The sequence below is a fragment of the Balaenoptera musculus genome, chromosome 17 (assembly GCF_009873245.2).
Source record: "Balaenoptera musculus isolate JJ_BM4_2016_0621 chromosome 17, mBalMus1.pri.v3, whole genome shotgun sequence".
Classification (NCBI taxonomy): domain Eukaryota; kingdom Metazoa; phylum Chordata; class Mammalia; order Artiodactyla; family Balaenopteridae; genus Balaenoptera; species Balaenoptera musculus.
In genome coordinates, this window is record NC_045801.1 from 11,269,142 (window position 1) to 11,290,420 (window position 21,279).

A 21,279-nucleotide genomic window follows, 5' to 3' on the forward strand; every position below is an offset into this window, starting at 1 on the left:
GGTGTGTGGGGAAATGGTTCAGGCGGTAATGGGAGTGATGGGGAGCGATGGGGAGTGGTGGGGAGCGATGGGGGATGATGGGGAGTGGTGAGGAGCGATGGGAGGTGGTGGGGAGTGGTGGGGAGCGATGGGGGGGATGGGGAGTGGTGGGGAGCGGTGGGGAGCGATGGGGGATGGGGAGCGGTGGGGAGCGGTGGGGAGCGATGGGGGGGATGGGGAGCGGTGGGGAGCGATGGGGGGTGATGGGGAGAGGTGGGGAGTGGTGGGGAGTGATGGGGGATGGGGAGTGGTGGGGAGCGGTGGGGAGTGGTGGGGAGCGATGGGGAGCAATGGGGAGCGGTGGGGAGCGGTGGGGAGCGATGGGGGGATGGGGAGCGATGGGGAGCAATGGGGGGTGATGGGGAGCGGTGGGGAGTGGTGGGGAGTGATGGGGGGGATGGGGAGTGGTGGGGAGTGATGGGGAGCGATGGGGGGTGATGGGGAGTGGTGGGGAGTGATGGGGAGCGATGGGGAGCGATGGGGGGATGGGGAGCGATGGGGAGTGGTGGGGAGCGGTGGGGAGTAATGGGGAGCGGTGGGGAGCGATGGGGGGATGGGGAGCAGTGGGGAGCGATGGGGGGTGATGGGGAGCGGTGGGGAGTGGTGGGGAGTGATGGGGGGATGGGGAGCGGTGGGGAGTGATGGGGAGCGATGGGGAGCGGTGGGGAGTGGTGGGGAGCGGTGGGGAGCAATGGGGAGCGGTGGGGAGCGTTGGGGGGATGGGGAGTGGTGGGGAGCGATGGGGGGTGATGGGGAGCGGTGGGGAGTGGTGGGGAGTGATGGGGGGATGGGGAGTGGTGGGGAGTGATGGGGAGCGATGGGGAGCGGTGGGGAGCGGTGGGGAGCGATGGGGAGTGGCAGATGAAGCTTCGTCGCTCACCTGCCGCTCACCTCCTGCTGTGTGGGCCGGGGTTGGGGGGTGCTGGGGACCCCTGGTCTAGATTATCATCTTCTGCAGCACTGACCATGAGCTTTCTACGGTTCCCTGTTATTCACAAGATAAAGTGCAAGCTCCTTAGCATGGCATCCAAGATCACGGATCTAGTCTCTGCCTACTGGATCCCTCTCATCTCCTGCGGCCCCAAACTTGCTCTGCTCTGAGCTCTAGCCATATTGGACTCTAAGGACACTGTTGAAATGCCGGATTTTTAAAATTGTTGAAAAGTTTATTTATAAACTTATATCTATTTACTTGTTCATAACAATTCTGTTTACATCATTCATGAAAACTTCTGAGACATGAAATAGCTAATCATCATCTTAAGTTACCTTTTTTGCTGACAAATTCTGTAACAAAGATAACATGAGCTTATTTGACCTAGGCAGAATAAAAGTGTTATATTTAATGCTAATAACTCTAAGACAGGCTTGTTTTAATTAAAACAACAAACTTAAACTAGCTTTTATTTACAGAATGGAGCTCTTTTCAAATACCATCTGAAGGTAAAAAAAAAAATCACACATTTATAACATACATACATACATAGACATACATAAACATACAGACAGAAACAAAAAGAGATCATATAGCTTTTATCCTAAAATGTTAGCCATGAGACAGGTATGATAATGCAAAGCTCATTAGTTTGTTAAAAAACAGTTGAATACAAATTGTGTTTCTGGAAGTTTGTTTTGCTTCCATGCTTTCCTGTAAGCTGTTTTGCCTTCTAGATTTCTTCCTCTTCTTCTCTTACTTAGTTTTCAAAACTCAGCTCCACCTTATCTCCACTGTAAGGTTTTCCCTGATACTGCCAATCTAAGAGAGCTATGAGTCCTTTTCTCTACTGCAGTGTTGTAGACATAGACCTGTCATAGCTCTGATTATATTGTGCTGAACCTGTTTGATATTCATCTTTCTTCCTACTTGTCTGTGAACTTCTCAGAGTCAAGGTCCAAGTGCTAGTCCTCACAAGAGCAGTTCGTGACTTATAGTAGGCACTAAATAAATGCACATTGAATGAGCAAGTTAATTGTATGTTGCGTGCTAAGGAGTTTGAACGGTACCCCGAATTCAAATAGAATCATTCATAGATTTTAAGCAGAGGTAATGGAAGGATTGGGGTTGTACTTAAGGATGGAATGGAGAATGAAAGCAGTTGGGCGTTTCTGGAGGCCAAGAATCAAGTCCACCTTCTCACCCTCACCTCTAGCTCCTTCCACCATTATTATACTCCACCCACTCTGGAGAGTGTTGACCTAGTGAGCTTCTATACTCCTTCAAGACACAGCTAAAACATGATCTCCTCCCAGGAGCTGTCTCTGACCCATTTTCATAGCACTTTGTAATGTTCTCAATTGTAATATCTTTAATATTTACTGAGCATTTTGTTATGTGCTGAGCACCTTGCACTTAAAAAAATGAATCATCACAGTGGCCCAGTGAGACACTATTATGAAACTTCTTTGACAGTTGAGGCAACTGGAGCTCAGAGAGGTTAAGTCACTTCCTCAAATTACCCAGCTAGGAATAGTACATGAGATGTGAATGCAAGTCTGACTCAAGAGTCACTGTGCTTCCCCATGACAATATCTGTATCATGGTTTCTTTCTCTGCCCACATCTCATAGTAGAACACCTGACACAAATGGTTGGATTTAACTTAGCTCTGTAGCTCCAGTCAGTATGTTGGTTGGTATGGGGACATCGGGAAACCTCAGGATTGTTTGTAGTGTTTTCCTTCTTGTTTCCTCTGGGTAGTGCTGGTGATCCTCATTCTTTGTTTCTTTTTCTTGTGTCCCCCACGATTCTTTCATGAAGCTCAGTTTTCAGTTGTATCGGATCACTTTTCTCTCTTCTGTTGACATTTTGATTTGAAGTCTTCATCCGTCTTCCATGTTGCCCATGAAGCCCTTGTCCCTGTGGTTAATGAGATCGTGGCCTCCCCTTCCAGGGACCCGTTGTTCTGACATGGTGAGCTGTGATCCACACTTCGAATCCCGGTTGCCAGTATCATTTTGATAGCAGGTCCACACATCCCAAGAGCTCCTTTTCCTGCAAGGTCATGACCTTCAAGTAGAAGAAGAGAGGAAATTATCAACCAGGTCTGTAAGTCTGTCAATTCTTTCACCCTGGGCTTCTGTTATGATAGAACCTAGACAGGTCTACGTTTAAACTCTGTTTCTACTGTTTCTTAGCCGTGGAACTCCTACAAAATGGGAGTACCAGTGATTGCTTTCCTGCGTTGTGGAGAGGATTCAATGTGGTAATGGGTATGAAGGCTCTTTGTTTAGCCCTGGTTCATAGCCCTGCTGAATGCTAACAATCTCCTTTCTCTTTGACATAAAGTCACCATTGAGGGTCCTCATGACTGGCTACTTTGTGTGAATCAGCCCAGTTCAGCAGAGGCTGCTAGACTTAATAGTGATTCAGGTAAAATGAATTTTCTACCTATTTACCATATACCAGACACTGGCTAGGTGTTTCCATATATGTCTTGTCACATAACCTTATCACAGAAGTTGACATAGGTCTTCTTCTTTTCTTTAAAATTAATTAATTAATTAATTAATTAATTTTTGGCTGCGTTGGGTCTTCATTGATGCACACGGGCTTTCTCTAGTTGCAGCGAGCGGGGGCTACTCTTCGTAGCCGTGCGTGGGCTTCTCATTATGGTGGCTTCTCTTGTTGCAGAGCATGGGCTCTAGGGGCACAGGCTTCAGTAGTTGTGGTGCACAACTTCAGTAGTTGTGGCACACAGGCTCAGTAGTTGTGGCTTGTGGGCTCTAGAGCACAGGCTCAGTAGTTGTGGCATGCGGGCTTAGTTGCTCTGTGGCATGTGGGATCTTCCCAGACCAGGGATCCAACCCGTGTCCCCTGCACTGCAAGGTGGATTCTTAACCACTGTGCCACCAGGGAAGTCCCGACATAGGTCTTCTGTAAAGGGTCAGATAATATGAACATTTTAGGTTTTTCAGGCCATAGAGTTTCTAACACCTCTCGTTAACTTTGCCTTTGTAGTATGAAAACAGCAGAGACAGTATATAAATGAGTGAATCTAGTTGTGTTTTGATAAAACTTTATTTGCAAAAAGAGGTCATGAGTCAGATTTGGCCCCCCGGTCATAGTTTACTGACCCCTGTGTTACTAGGATGTTCTTGGCCAACTCTTACTCCTCCATATTGTAGCTACCTCCCCCCAGAGACAGCACATTCATCCAGTGGCTTCATTAGACTTCATATGGTTACCTCTGCTCTCTTGGTAGGCAGACATCAAACATCATGGCATTTGGTAACTGAGGCTCTCTGACCCAACTTGCTAATGCCTGTACATCATTCTTTGTTTACTTCAAGGAGCACCTATTTCTTCCTGAGCAGGTCCCACTTCACACTGGCCAGAGTCTCCTCTTCTGTTTCACTCCAAAAGGGAAGGTTCATATTCTTCCACTTGGCATCCTCTTGATTTTCCTCCATCCCATCAGAATGTTTTCCTTCTAGTATTACTTTATCCCTATCACTGTAAGAACAGTTTATTCTAAGGTAGAGATCTGAGATTCTGTTTTTGGAATTGGACAGGTTGGGTTTGAGTTCTGGCTTTTTCCCACTCACTAGCTGTGTGACCCTGTGCAAGTTATGTAAACTTTCTAAATCCCAGTTTTTAAAATTTATAAAATAAGGGCAGTAGTAGTACCTACCTCAAAGGAATGCATATACCCTCAGCACTTTGTGTGGTCCATAGGAAGCACTCGTTCATTTATTTATTCATTCATCAGGTATCTACTGACTGTCTACAATGTGCCAGTCACTGAATGTCAGCCTTTATAATAACATCCATTGTCACTCATTGTGTAAATAGCAGAGCCAAGACTGAAGTCAGATGTACTAGACTTCTCATGCTCCTTACCCAATAATGGCCTTGAAAATAAATATTTTTAGGAAATTTATGACTTTTCACTAGTACCACAGTTTTTGTTACATTCTCTCCACCCCATCTCCTTTTTACATCAAAGTCCTTTATAGCCCCCATAGTACTTCCAAACACACACCAAGTTCAGGCTTGGTAAATATTCATTGAATGAATGAATTTGGTGAGCAAACCAGTATCAAGTGGATTTTTCAAAAATAATGTAAAATTCTACAAAGGACTTGTATAGTCTTTACTCATTCCTACCCTCTATATGACCATTGATATTTCTCCCATTTTTCCTCTTTGCCTTGAGACTGAGCTTTTCAATCATTTCTCACAAGTACCCAAATTCTATCCAGAATTCTCATTGCTTGCCAGTCTATGATGGTCAAACCACACTTCACACGCCATGCATTTGAATATTCAGTGGCTTAGGTGGCTGCCAAGCCTAATTTTCCCAATGTCCCTTGCTGTCTCTCTCATTGCTTTTGACAGGAGCCAGGCTCACCACAACACACTCGGCCTGTCAGGAAGGCTAAAGAAGCTGCCCCAGATCCAAATTTTTGGTGGCTGAGCTGGTATCCTTTGCCTTACAAAGCCTTTAATTGAAAACAACGCATGGATTCTAACTTGTTTAAAATGTGTCCAAGTTCTGGCATTCATTGAATTGAACCCAAGACCCAAGACCTATCATCCCTAGAGAAATACAACATTAGAGGGGACAGAGCTCAGGGTGGGAAGACCCATAGGAATGCAGAGGTCTGTAAAATGGCTCCAACATATTGTATGAGGTTTGGCAAAAGCCAGAACTCTTGTAGCCAGACACATTCTGCATGAAGTTTAAGCTGATTTGACATTGTGGCAGGGGATGTCCTTGCTCTCAGGGTTTATTAATTCATGATTCACTCATTGGGATTGTGTTTTGGGTAAGGTGCCCAAGATATCTAATGATTCCTGCTGAAATACTGCTAAAGCTTTACTTTCCCACTCTCTCTCTCTTCTTCCTATTCTTGGTCAAGATCAAACAGCATTTGAATTTGGTATGTCTTGATTTGTATTTAGGTCTTGGAAGTCAAATCATGTGACAAGATAGAAACTTGCAAGATCTATTCCCCTCACTCTCTAAAATAACTAGTGTAACCATCTATTTTAGCTATTCAGTTGAGTCCTTCACTTAGGCTCACATATCATGAGCAGTGGAATTGTCAAAAATATTATTTTCCATTTAGAAATTATTCAAATAGTGCCAACAAAGACACTATTCTGAACTTTAGGTCCTTACGTTCTCAGGGACATATACTGCACACTGAGAAGTTCTTGTTTTGGTGTACATCCCATTATGCCACCAATGGCCATAGTTGGAAAGTTGAGAGTTATTCTTGCCTGTTCCCTCTCAATAGCTAACCAATTTCCAAGACATGCAGATTCCACTTTATTCATATTGCTTGACTTCATTCACTTCTTCCAGAGTCATAGTTCATGTGCTTGTCTTTCCTTCTCTACAATATTGCCATAGTTAGCTGACTAGTCTCCCTGCTTTCAGTCTTGTCCTCTTCCATTCCGTCTACCAATCAGCAGTCATCTTGATCCATCGAAAGCATACATTTTTTCGTGTCATTCAGTTGCTTTAAACATTCTCAATGGTCCCCTTTTCTCTTAGGATAATGCCCCAAATAACAATCACAACCTACAGTGTCCAGCACAATTTGGTCTATGTCTTCTACTCCAGCATCACTTTTCATTCTTTAGAAATCTACCCTGTTGAACTCTTGGCTGTACTCAAGACAAACCATGTTCTCTTTAACTGCTGTGCCTTCAACTTGATTCTTCTTCTGTCTTAATGGTTCTATTGACTTGTCTTCCAATAGCCTTATTCATCCTTAAGGACCCTGCTTAGGTACCACTTCTTCCAAGAAACCTTCCTAAGTCTGGATTATGAGCCCCTCCTCTATGCTTTCTGTAGTACCTTGTTCTTATCCCTATCATAGCACTCATCATACGGTATTGTAATTAACTGTTTTCTTTTTCATTTCAGCAACTAGACTATAAGTTCCTTGAAGATAGGACCATGTCTTGGTCACCATTGTATTTCCAATGCCCCAGAAGGAGTCTGAGGGAAGGATGATGTATTCAATCTTTTTACCTCCCCTGCCATGTATGTTCAAGGTATACCAGATGGATTCCCTTTTTTGAACACACTAAGCTTATTTATTTCATGACTCTGACTTTGTTCTAGATGTTTCCTTAGCCAGAAATGTCTTTTCCCCTCCTCTTCTTTCTCTATAATGATGAAAATAGATTGTCACATGGTAAAGGTAGGAGGATTATAAGAGGAGATACCTCGGATAGTTACTTCCATATGGTGAGCATTAAAAAAATATTGCTGATTGAAATGGTACACTGGACCTAGCAGGAACTAAATAAGTATTTGCTCAACATGTAAGACGGAGAATTTCCTTTTTATGTGGATAATGAGAAAACAGTCCTGAGGTTTAACTCTGGCTATTTGAAAGATTTGGAAGCGATGTTTCTCTGTTAGTGATATTTTGAGTTCTCAGTGAAAAAGGGTCCAACAGGCCACTTTATTTGGTTCTTTGAGGCAGATTTTCAAGCCAAGATTACACTCCACAAGCCAGCTCTTTCTCAGGCTTTGTTTTTCAAACACATACAAAACCAAGTCAATGTTCATCATTTATATCCTTTCCAACTAATGTAAAACCATGAAAGATTTTTTGTCTAAAGCTACATATTCACTCAGTGAAGTGACATGCATCTCTAAGCCTTGGAGAATCTTCTCATTGAGTCAGTTTGTCTTTGGGGAAGGCACCGAAGCTAATGGGACACTTCAAGGTGGAAAAAAATGCTGCGTTCTCTTGTAAAGGGGGAAACATATATCTCTGATAGTTATAATAATCTTGTATAGCCTTATAGATCTTCTCATTCCTTCCTTCCTTCAATCATGGAAAAGTTTATGTATCCATCTCTATGGATTACCTACCATGTGCCAGGCACCCTTGGGAAGTTTTCCATTTAATATCTCTAATCTTATGCTCCTATGAGGTAAATATGATCATTTCATTTTAATATGAGGGAGCAAGTGCTCATGGAGGGGAAGTGATTTGTCTGAGGAGATGGAGAGGTAATTTAATTTCAGGTCTGTCTGTTCCTAAAATCCATCATTTTCCCTAAAATCCATCATTTTTTTCACTCCACCAGACTGATTTTTAGGTGGGATCTTGACATTATCAGCTTTGCTGAAAGTGATGAATAGGAAGCTCTGAGGGGTTTAAGGACACAAGGTACATGAAGAAGAAGTGGCTCTATTGGGACCACCTCTAGGTCCTGGGCTTTCTCCTCTGTAACATGGCTGCCTTCTGCTGATGGATGGGTTAAGTTGCCTCAGATCCTTCAGCAAATAGAAAAGCAAAGTCAACACACTGACATGCATAAGGAATTGAAGATTATTTAATGTTGGCTTGGTTGTAATAGAGTCTCAGTCCATTACAGACTGTTCATACAGAGGCCTTTTGTTCAGGCTCACATTATATGCTCAGTGAACATACTAGAAGATATGATCTGAAGTACAACCCCAGTGACCCCTATCAGGGCCCTAGGCTTGGTGTGGAGCCAGGACAATGTAAGTCCTTCAATGAACAATCATTATTGATCTCTTACTATGTGCCAGGCTGTGTGTTGTACTCTTGGTGTACCCAAAGCAGTTCTTAGCTCTGACTGCCTCTAGAATTATCTGAGAAACTTTGAAAAAGCATCAATGTTTAGGCTTCACTTCCAGAAATTCTCATTTAATTGTGTTAGAATGGGGCCTGGACATCAATACTTTTAGATGATTCCAGTGTGCACCCAGCATTGAGAGAATCTGGTCTAAAGATAAAGAGACCAAAAAGTAAAGACAGAAATGGAGGAAATAGGGAAGCCCTTAAAAGGGCAAAGAAGTGTTTTCCAGGCAATAGTCAGCTGTGCATCACATTCTTGGTGTGTTATATATCCACAAGCAACTGTACTATGACTTATATAACAGATTTCTTTAAATCTCTCATTAAAAAATAAATCTCTTTAATAGAAAATGTACATACTGACCATAATTTGAAAAGCATTATCACTTGCCATTAATGGAAGATAAAATTTTAAAATAAAATGAGTATAAAGTGAACAATAGCTATAGTTAATACACAGCATTTTGAGAAGTACTGGTTTAAGGGAGAGAAAATGGAATTTGGAGGATGGACCTAGATTAAGGTTCTGGTTTGATGGCTCATTATCTGGGTACCCCCAGTTGAGTGAACTAGCCTCTCTCAATATCATTTTCCTTATGTACAAAATGGAGTTAATAATAATTACCATGTCATGTTTTTATGCTAAATAAAATGAGATCACTCTATGAGAAAGTGCCTAGTTCAGTTCTGGGCACATAGCAAATAGATGCTCATGAAATTCAAGCTTCTAGATGCTAACTGATCAGTCTTGTAAAAAACTTATGACTAGAGGATGTACAGTGCATTCGGGGGCTGACTTTTCAAGGACTGGGGAGTGCTGTCAGGTCAAAGTGTAATTTAGCCCAAGTTTTAAAGAGTGAGTAAAGATGCTCCAGGTGGATAAGGTTGGAAGGTCATGATGCACCTAGGAGATATCATGGCTATTTATCTAAAACTAACTTCATTGAAAACCAAGTTGGGAGTTCCAAAAATTATTTCTCAGTGTTCCATCTTTATGCATATAGAAACTGAATATACTCTGGCAAGTGTCTGTTCATTTGTGGCCATCTGTCTACCTACCCCTCACCTGCCCCCATTCCTGGGACAGAGGGTTCCACCGAGGCAGCTATTTTCAATAATTATAGTTGGATTTCAGGTTAGTTTGCCTTCAGCAAAGATAAGCCCTGTTATTCCTACTTTCATTACTCATTATTCCTACTAGTATTAGGCATGGTCCTCTCTGAAAACCCTCAAACATGTTTTGATTCTTTATGTAAACACTCATCTCCTGCTCTAGATGGCATCCAGCCCCATGTCTGACAGATTGCTTGTATAGTAAGTGATGAATGACTTACAATGATATGCTTGGATGGAAATATGTAACTACAATTTTCGCTAATCATCAATAACTGTGTCTAGAGTCTCATGCATTTCAAATTAAAAACTTTATGAATGTGGCTTCATCAGTAATATTTCAGATCGATTGACCAACGGATTGATTCAATTTGATTCTTTTATCCACTACAAAAAGTCAGCCAGCATCTATTTTAGTAGACATGGGGGGATCCTGAGAAAAGAATTTTTCCCTGACCTCAAGAAGCTGAGAGTCTTATGGGTGATCCAGGCAAGTGTAAACTGTAACAAAAATCAAACCCAAAACTGAAAAATGAAGATAAGAAAAATGCTGAACAGAGTTCTAAGAAAAGTGTGTATAAGATACTGTGGGTACATAGGGAGTGAGCAGAAAAGCTAATCAAAAATCCAGTTTTATTCTGCAGTTAATGAATCCTTGGCCTGTACTCAGAGAAGCCATCATTTTCCTTTCAATGCGTTCATCAAAACTTGACATAATTATCTGGATAATGAGTTGCAAGCTCCATGAGGGCAGTGATGGAAGCTACTGTGGTCATCACTGAATCCTCAGTGCTTTGCTTAGCGCAGTACTTGGCACATAGTAGGAACAGGATGCATGTTTGTTTAATGACTGTGGATGTACTAAAACTGGTCACAAATTCCATAAAGAACCATGATATAGGTCTGAAAAGAATGTAATGTCGGTGCAATGTTTAGTATGCTGGAGCACATTCTTGCTTCTGGAAGAGAGATTTCCTTTCTAGTTTAAATGTCCTGAATTCTATATAGCCACATTGCCACCTTTCATAAGCTAAGGGATTCCTGGAATAAGCACAATTCCAAATGTAGAGACATTCCCAGCGCCTGAATGAATGCCCAAGAAAGTCAGAGAGGCTTTCTCCAAATGGACCAGATTTATAGGGTGAGAAGAGATATGTGAGTCTAGGCCAGAGGCCAAGGTTCCCCATTTATTCTATCGTTGGCAAGTGAGGACCTTAACAAAATATAAAAACAACTGGCTTCTGCATACCTGCCCTTGAAGGACACTTAGCCCAGAAAACTCCATACCCAACCCTTCTGCTACACTGCCCTGGTATCTGGTTGCTTCAGGCATAGATCAACGAACGCCTTGGTGTCCTAGAAGGAGCACAGGTATTGCAAGAGTGGCTTCACTGCCCAGCTCTGCTACCTTCTAGTTGTGTGGCCCAGGTCCGCTCACTGCCCCTCCCCTTGGCTGTAAAATGAGGGGGTGGGGCCCTCTGATGTCCAACACAACTGTGGCTAAGTGTCCAGGAGATTGAAACCCCAGTCCTAAGTGCAAGACTCAGCTCAGCCACTCTACTTACTGGCTGTGATTTATCAGTGGGCAAATCCATTCCTCCTGCCAGAAACCAGGTCTCACTTTGGACACTGAAATCAATCCAGAATGTGAACTCCCCACTAGATTGTGAGCTTGTTGAGGGCAGGGGCTGTGTTGTGTGCCCTCTTTCTGCAGTGCGTGTTTTACAGCAGACGCTCAGTGCATGTTAGGGACGGAATGAAACGTCATCTCTGTTCCAAGTGTTCGGGCGGTATCGGTGACTGTCTGTCCACGGATGTCCTCTAGATGGCAAACTCAGCTCAGTTTTGGACAGGAGTCAGGGACTCCGGCTGGGCGATGCCCTGGCGTGGAATATTTTATTGGAAATCCAGTTTTATCCAGTGCACAAGGAATCCTCAGAAAGCTGCAAGACTTCTGGAAATGCCAGCCAGGCAGGATGAATCTCTCTTCTTTTCCAGGGAGATAATGGGTGTGGTTTGTCCTCACTCCTCTCCCATCAGCATTTTCTGAACAGGGAAATGGCCCCTCAGAGGTGGGGAAAGTGGGGAAGGAGCTAACCTTTCGTCACAGGCAGTGTTGGGTGGCTTCACGTGTATTTTCTCATCTAATTCTCACAGTGACCCTACGATCTAAGTAGTGAGTGTTATTATTTCCCCTTTATAAATGATGAAACAGAGCCTTGGAGACATTAAATCATCGCATCAAAGTTAAATAGCTATTTTTAGAAGGACTGGTTAGTTGCTAAGTTATGTCCCAATGTCTCAGCCACGTACTTTTACCTGTCCTCCTTGTTTAATTCAGGCAAGAAAAGATTGAAAATCAAGGGTGAGGGAAATTGAAATGTGATAGCTTTAATTAAGTATTTAGTTGTAAGAGAACACAGTAACAGTTACCAGCTCTAGGCAGTGATGTCTACTTTAGCCTAAGAAGATGACTAGTGCCTCAGGTCTTGGCAAGACAGGTTTTTATGTGTCCATGGAATTCTGTCACAGCTTCCAGAGAGCCCTTTGTAAAGGGCAGTCAACTTCAGAAGTTCTAGGTGCGTCTGGCTTCAGGAACTCTTGCCTGAAATGAGGCTCATTTTCTCCAAAAAACAGATTTCTAATTCTCTCTCTTTCACTTTGTCTTGTGCTTTGGAGTTGGATGAGGCTTTTGGGAGAAAGGTGAATCAGAAAATTCATCACTCGTTATATAACAGTTATCAACTGAGCTCCCTTTATGGTTCGAACATGTTTTGTCAGGCATAATCCATACAGAGTTGAAGCATATGGAAGCCCTACCTTAATAAAAGGAGACATTAAGACATGAGAAAAAATAATTAGAGTTTAAGGTAGAGAATATCAAAGGCCTTGATCGTATTTCTGAGTTTGGGAGGAATTCCATATTCTCAGGGGAAGGCTTCACGGAGGAGGTGATATTTGAGCTGGGTCTTGAAGACTATGTAGGCTAAGGGTATTCAGTGATTATTTGAAGGACACGAGGAGAAGAAGTAGCGGCACATAAAAGCCAAGAAAGGTTAAAAATCAGTATGTATAGAAGGGAAACAGTGAGTCCTGTAATACCCCATGTGTAGAGAAACGGGGAGTTACAGTCAGAGAAGACAGACTGACCTCAGATTGGAGAGGTCTTATATACCACGTTCATCTCCCATTATGATTATATTTCTGTTTGTCCTTTTTCTATAAAGTTTTGCTTTATACAGTTGGTGTTATAAGGGGTATGCAAATTTAGAATTATTACATCTGGCCAATTGACCTTATATCATAAAATATGTCTCTTTATCTCTAATAATGCTTCTAACCATAGAGTTTCTATTGAATGATGTTAGTATAGCTATACCAGAGTTCTTTGGTGAGTTTTTGCAGAGTACATCTTTTAAAACCGTTTGAATTTTAACATTTGTGTCCTTATATTTAAGATGTATCACATGTAAGCAGCATATAGGGTTTTCCTAGTCTGACAGAGTGGGTCATTGAATTAAAGAATTTAGTCCATTAGTATTAAATGTAATTACTTATATATTTGTGCTTTTAAATATTATTATTTATTTTCTATTTGATTCACTTGTTTTATGTTTAATTTTTCTTTCTTGCTTTACTTAGGAATATGCAAATATTTCTAAATTCTGTTTTCCCTCTCTAGTTATACTTCAAGTAGTTGTTCTAGAGATTAAAAGATTGATTGCAGATTTATTAAATGTAACATAAATTTTTTACTACCTCCCCAACAATGCTAGGGCTTTGAACACTTTAAGTTAATTTGTTCTCTATTGCTTTTTTAGTGGTTTACATTTATTATAAACTTACATATATTTTAAGCCCATAAACTTTTAATTTTTTGTGTAGTCTATATTCATTTAGTCTTGCCAACATATTTGCCATTTCTATGACTCTTCATTTTTGCCTCCATTTCTACGGTTCCAACTGGGATCATTTTCCTTCTGCCTAAAAATTTCTCTTTTTCTGAAGATCTGCTGGATACAAATTATTTGTTTCTGCTTGTCTGGAAATGCCTTTATGTTACCTTCACTTTGAGGTTATTTTCTCTGAGTATAGAGTTCTAAATTTGTGTTAATTATTTGTCTTCCAACCTTTCACAGATATTCTTCCATTGTCTTCTGGCTTCTATAGTTTTTGTTGAGAAGTCAGTCTTATTGTTTCTCATTGGAAGTTAATGTTTTTTTCCTTTGTTTTTACTTGTGTGTGTGTGTGTGTGTGTGTGTGTGTGTATGCATGTGTGTGTGGTTTTCAGTTGTTTGACTATGATATGCTTAGGTGTGATTTCTTTTGTATTTATCCTCCTTGGGTTGTTTTACTATCTTTTTCTTTTTGGAAAATTTTCAGCCATTTTTCTCTTTAAATAAATATTCTTTCTGTCTCACTCTTTAATCTTCCTTGGGACTTCAATTACATATATATTAGAACCTTATACCTTATCATTCATATATATATATAATTTATATATATGAATATAATATGTATAGATCTATCATTTTATCTTACCCTCTTTTTGTATTTTCCATATTTTTTACTCTCTTTGTTTCAGCCTATATATTTTCTACTGATCTATTTACCATTTGACTAATCCTTTCTTCTGTTGCACCTAATTTGCTGCTAAGGCTACCTATTGAGTTCATAATTTCAGTTATTGTATTTTTCAGTTTTAATATTTCTATTTGAATTTTTTATTGATTTAATTTCTTTGGTGAAATTGTAAATTTTGTCATCCATTTTTCTAATGTATCAATCATAGTTAAAAACAATATTTGGGTCATGCAGCAGGCAGAATTGTAAGTTGGACACCAAGTGCCACCCCTCCCTCCACCCATGTACATTGTCCCCTCCCTCCTGAGTGTAGGTGGTACTTGTGAATATGGTGTGATGTCACTCCCTGATTATGTTATGTTATATAATAAACATGATGACATAGTAATTTCTGTGATAATATTTCTTCATAACAAACGGAAGAGAGACTCTCCTTCTGTCTTTGAGGAAGTAAGCTACCAGTTTGTGAGATGGTCACATGACAAGGACCACAGGGTGGCTTCTTAGAGCTGAGCAACCAATAAGAAAATAGGACCCTCAATTCTTTCAACAATTCAAGTGAGCTTGGGTAAGGATCCTAAGCTCCAGATAAGAATACAGCTTCACTGATTTTGCCTTGTGAGGCCCTGAGCAGAGAACCCAGCTATACCATGCATGGACTTGTGACCTTTAGAAACTGTGAGATAATAAATGCTACTTTAACTCTCTGAATGTGGGTGGCTTGTTATACAGCATTAGAAAATGGATACAGGTCACTGATGGATTTATTTCTCTATCTTTTTTATGTTCATCTTGTTTTTTGGTTATGTTTGTTATTTTTATATTGAAGGCCTGGCATTGTATGTGAAAAGTTGTAGAGGCTCTTGATCATGTTTTCTTCCTTTGTGGGAGTAGTCATTCTAGTCTCTAATCAGCATCTAAGGTAACAGAAAATCATCATAATTCAGTCATGAGTGGGGCTCATTCAAAGCTTGGTTGCAATGTTTGTGCAGCTATATCTGAATTTGTATTTGCCCCTGTTTTTTGGTGTAGCCCTCCAGAGTTTACAAACTGAAAGCTGGGGTGTTCACTAGGGCTTTCCTTCAAAGTAGGTACTAAGTTCCAATATTGGACCCCTCAATATCTTGGTGCTATGGACTGAATGTTTGTGACACCCCACCAATTCATATGTTGAAGCCTAATCCCCAAATGTGATGGTATTTGGAAGTGAGGCCTTTAGGAGGTAATTAGTTCATGAGAGTAGAGCCCTAACAAATAAAATTAGTGCCCTTCTAAAAAGAGACAAAAGAGAGATGATCTCTTTCTTTATGTGAGGGCACAGCAAGAAGGTATCCATCTGCAAACCAGGAAGAGGTTCATTGCCATGAACCAGATTGGCTGGCAACTTGATCTTGAATTTCAGTCTTCAGAATTGCGAGGAATAAATTTCTCGTTGTTTAAGCCACTCAGTCTATGATATTTTTAAAATAGCCCAAACTGACTAAGATACTTGGTGTTGGTAAGAATTCTGCTCTGTTTTGCAATGGCTTCTTTACTTGTATATTTAGCTTCCTGCCCACTGTAGCAATTTATGTTTTTCTACCATGTTCTTCATTTCCTTCTGAGTCCTCACTAGCAGAGTCTTTGACATTCATATTTCTACTAACAGTCTGTTCAAGTCAATGTAGGCTTTTTCTGTGATGCTCCTCAAAATTATTCCGACTTCTTCCCATTGCCAAATTCCAAAGCCACTTCCATATTTTAATGTATTTATTACAGGAGCACTCCACTTCCAGGTACCAAAATTTGTATCAGTCAGAGTTCAACCAGAGAAGCAGAACTAGTAGGAAATAAATATTAAGAGATTTATTGCAGTGAATTGGCTGATGTGATTGTAGGTGCTGGCTAGGCAAGTCCAAACCAGGCCATCAGAGAGAGGGCAGACTGGAACTTTACAGGGACTGAAGCTTCTGTCCATACGTGGAATTTTTTCTTCTCTCAAGGAAGCTGCAGCACCGCTTTTCATTCAACCAATTGAATCTAGGAAAATTTCCCTTACTTAAAATCAACTGACAACGAACTTTAGTCACATCTACAAAATACTTTCATAGCAACACCTAGATTGGTGTTTTACTGAATAACTGAGGGCTGTAAGCTAGCCAAGTTATACATCCAAAAGACCATCAAAATTGGACATGAACTTGTCCTGCCTTTGCAAATATTTGTCCTATTTTCTCTTCTTGATCAAATATCTTCAACTCTTTTTTAAGTGTTGCCTCTTCACTGTCTACTGCCCCTGCCCTCCATTAATTTCTTAAAAATTGATTTCTTTCTCTATGTTGTGCCTAGGGCATCGCATATGCTATTCTCTTATAGCATTTACTATGTTTTCTTATAATGAGGTCTACTGTTATTTACCCACTTGCTGATCTCTGAGCTCTGGAAGACAGAGACCAGTACATCGTATTTAATGTCTGATACTCAGCAAATGCTCCATAAATATCATTTAAATGTTTATTGATCTGTTCTAAAGTAGAAGGTGTGTTTTTATTTGTTTGCTTTAAAATCTTAATCGAAGGAAGCTGACTTACTTGTGAAGGCTTATTTGAGTGGGGCCACTTAATTATGCAAACATATAGTGAGAGAGACACAGCCATTGTGTCGAGATAATGTATAGCAGAAACTTTTATAACTTTATCAAGAGTGCCACTCTCTAGACTGATGGTATGCAAAGTTGATCTTGGCAGAGGAGGAGGTGAATACATTTGCATGAGGATCCCATGGCTTTTTAAAAGAGAAGGGACAACAAACTTGTCCTTTCTCCCTGAGATTCTAATTAAGAGAGAATCATTAGAGTGAAGCTGGGTAGACCTGCTGAAGTTGCAGGAAAAGGCAATAAAATTCTCCAAATAAAATTCTCCTTAAGGATGGGAAGACCTAGGCTGATGGCCTGGATCTACATCACCTTGGAGGGGAGCTGGTTGCCTCCCACTGTGAGTGATGTCAGAATCTCTTCCGGATTCAGCCACCTCAACCCAGAGCCATGCTCTGGGTAACAGGTGCTGAACATGGTGATAAAACTGAACACTGGTCTCAGCCTGGAATCCCTTTGGCTAATATTGCCCCTGAAGGAGTGAGGTAATTTTCCTTTGAAAAATAGTAGTGCTGTGAGCAAGGAGCTTGACTAGTGAGAGAGTACTGCTGTGATGACCAATGTTCCATTACAACCTAGAACGATAAGGTCTTGCCAGAGACAGCATGTTGGAATTTGTTACCCCACTTGCTCTGATGTGGTTTAGTTTTAACAGCTTTACTGAGGTATAATTGCTCTACAAAAAGTGCAAATATTTAATGTATACAATCTGATGAGTTTGGACATATGTATACACCTGTGAAACCATTATCATATCCATCACCTCCGAAGGTTTCCTGTGCCTCTTTTTATTTATGGTAAGAACACTCAACATTAGATCTACCCTCTTAACAAATTTTTAAGTGCGTGGTACAGTGTTGTTGACTTATAGCCATGGTGCTGTACGTCAGATCTCTGGAACTAATGTTGAAAGAACTGCCTTTTTGGACAATGAATGCTTTGAGTTTTGGTGCAGTTTAGTGGAAGAAGAGAGTCCCAAGGAAGATGAATTCTTACTAATTTGGCAGGTAAGGGATCAAGCATGTATAATTGTAACCGAGGTTGGTAGAACTTATGTCAGGTTTTAGATGGATTCAGTGAAGAGAGGAGTGAATGATCATGTATGCTATTCCCCTACTGCAAGATTTAACAGGGAGAACATGGCATCAGAAAGACCAGCATTAGGAATCTGATTTCAACACTTATTACCTGTGTAAATGTGAGTAGTGATTTAACCTCTCTGAACATTAGTTTCTGTTTCTGTCACATGTGGATATTCATACCTATTTCAGAAGATGACTTTTGTGAGACAATGCAGGCCCCCTGATACCCAGCTAGACCTGTCCTCACTTTTCGCTGCATGTCATAGACATACAGAAACCATACACAGATCACTATTTTTCAAGTCCTGCCCTACATGTAACAGTAGATACAGTAAAAGACTGTTTGCTCCCAATATGCACAGGAATCTGTTCTCCATTCAGAACTGAACGTGAGAACATCACTATTACACATTTTTTACAAAGTCCTATTTCCCCTCTACAGCTAAGATTGTCCCCCTCCATCAAATGGAGACAGTACTTGAAATCAAAATAGGATGAAAATTCAGAAGGAAACAAAACAGAAGGTGAAGAGAAAGTACTCTCAAAAGGAAGTGAAAATACAGGAGGCTCTAGATTGCTCAGGATTGTGGTTTTAGGTCCTAGAAGATCTATTCTTACACCTTGCCTTTTAATTTATTTTAGCAGGGGAAGAGTTGGTGGGAATGCTGCATGGAAGTGTTTTTGAATGGTACCGAATTTACTATGTAGCTGGCTATTAAATTTATATCCTATGGTCTTGATGGTTCATTTTGGCTGTCTGTCTAATGTAAGCTCCATGAAGGCAGGGACTGGGGTTTATCTTGTTGATTGTTGATCCCCAATGAATTTATTGTCTCACTCACTCATTCATTCATTTGAAAATAGTTTTGTGCTCCTGCTATTTTATAGGACTGTCCTATATATAAGGAAAAGACATAGAAATGTTCTGCCTTGATAAAACTTTTATTCTAACATGGGAGGCAGATAAACATTAATATTTTCTGATATTATTTCCTAACAAATAGGGTGTTGTTATAGATGATTTGGCAGATGCTCTCCTTTAGATAGAGTGGTCAGGGAAAGAATCAGCAATTCAAAGAGCCATGAAAAAACATGCAAGACAGAGAGAATATGAAACACAAAATTTTGAGACTGGAGAAAGCTTGTCAAGTTCTAATAATTTATAGAAACCAGTGTAGCAGGAGGATGGGGAGTGTTGACCTAGACTATGGCACTTAGTAGACACTCAATAGATACTTACCCTACTATTAGTCTGTGTGTCCTTCTGAGGTCTTTAGCCCTGTAAGTGTCGTTCCTTCTCCTTGACCTCGTCTTGAAACTCTTCAACTCTGCCTTCTTCCTCAAACACCCCATCTACTCAGGTACCAAATCCTGTTGTGTTTCTGTAAACTTTCCAACTCTCACTCTTACCCATGTTGATTCTTTTGCCCCCGTTGCTACTGACTGCCCTGGTGCAAGTCCTCTGAGCTCATACTTGCACTGCTGTGATAGCCCCGTGAAGTCTACATTATCATTGCCTCCCTGGTGTCCTGTTCTATATTGTTTCCACCAGCAGCAGTGGTGTTGTATAAGGAGACTGGCCACACTTAAGTCTCCAACAATGATCCCTCATGTGCTAATGCCATGCCACTGACATCTTCCCATTGTGATTGGTTGAAGGGAGGACATGTAATCCAGGCAGCCTGACTTTCCTATGGTCAAACTGATAGGTCCATGCGTCGTTATATAACTTAAGTTGGTCCACTCAGTGTGAAACCCTGGGTTCACTGATTGGGTAAAGAGAAGCTCTCTCTTCTTTTGGATTTGTTATAACTGCATGAGGCCTAAGATTGCTGTGACTGTTGGGCTATTATGTTGGAAGCCAGCTTAAGGAATAAGCTGAGAGGTGAGCAAGGGCAGAGCCTGGGAATTTGTAGAGAAGGGGATTTAGAGACCTTAATAACTTTCCTCAACCCCTGTCTCTGGACCTCAGTTCTGTTAGCCAGCCAATTTCCTTTATCACTTGAGGTATTTTGAGTTAGGCTCCTTTTTATGTGTGCAACAGTTTAACTCCTGAGTAAGTTACCATCTCAGTTGTGACCTTATATACCACATGCTAATGTCCATGGTATTATAATGAATTATAATAAAAACAATAGCTAATGTTTATTGAGGATTTACTTTGTTCTCAGCACTGCTCTAGAGGTTTAAATGTATTATCTCACAACAATCTCATGAGTTAGATATTATTATTAAGGCCATTTTAATAGATAAGGAAGTTGAGGTCAAGAAAGGTTAAGTAATCTGACCAAGGCTGCCTGGCTAATATGAAACAGCAGCTATATTACTTATATATGGCTGCATGATAATTTACCCCCAAATTTAGCAGCTTAAAACAGAAAATTAATTATCTCAGCATTTCTGTGGGTAAGGAGTCTGGGTACAGCTTAGCTGGTGCCTCTGGTTCAAGATCCCCGATGGGTTGTAGCCAAGCTGTTGATTGGGCTGAAGTCTCATCTGAAGGCTTGACTGTGGGGTTGGGGGATTCACCTCTAAACTCATTCACATGGTTGTTAGAGGGCCTCGGTCTCTCTCTATGTGGGCCTCTCTACAGGGTGGCCTCGTGACACAGGAGGTGGTTCCCCCAGGGCTGAGAGCTCTGAGAGAGAGTGAGAGAGAGCAATGTCAGGAATTCATGCGTGCATGCAGAAGAGAGAGAGACTAAGATGGAAGTCACAGTCTTTTTGTAACCTAATCTCAGAAATGACATCCCATCACCTTTGCTGCATCCTCTTTGCTGGATGTGAGTCACTAAATTCAGTGTACCTCCAAGGGAGGACAAAGCATGAATTCCAGCAGGTGAGGCTCCTTGAAGGCCATCTTGGAGGCTGCCTACTACAGCCACTGATCAAACTCATGTAGTCAGAGTGTACACTAGACTAGCTAATTCTTATATTTTACAGACCTTCTAATGTCCTGACATTATAGGGTCACTCCTCTCCTGGAATTCCTTCATGCATCCATGATGCACTCTAAAGACATCCCAGTCTATCTCCCATGAACCTGCCCAAAACGTGTCTTAACTATTACAAAACCTGACTAGTCTGTCAATAAAACTTCTCTAACATGTCCCAATGTCTGATAAAAGTGTTATAATAATAGCTGAGACCCAGATAATCTTTGATTCTGGAATAGTCCCTGCATTTTCTCACTACCATGTTTTTGCTCTTGCTATCACCTTCTCCCTGAATTCCTTTGAAATTTCTTTCTCCAC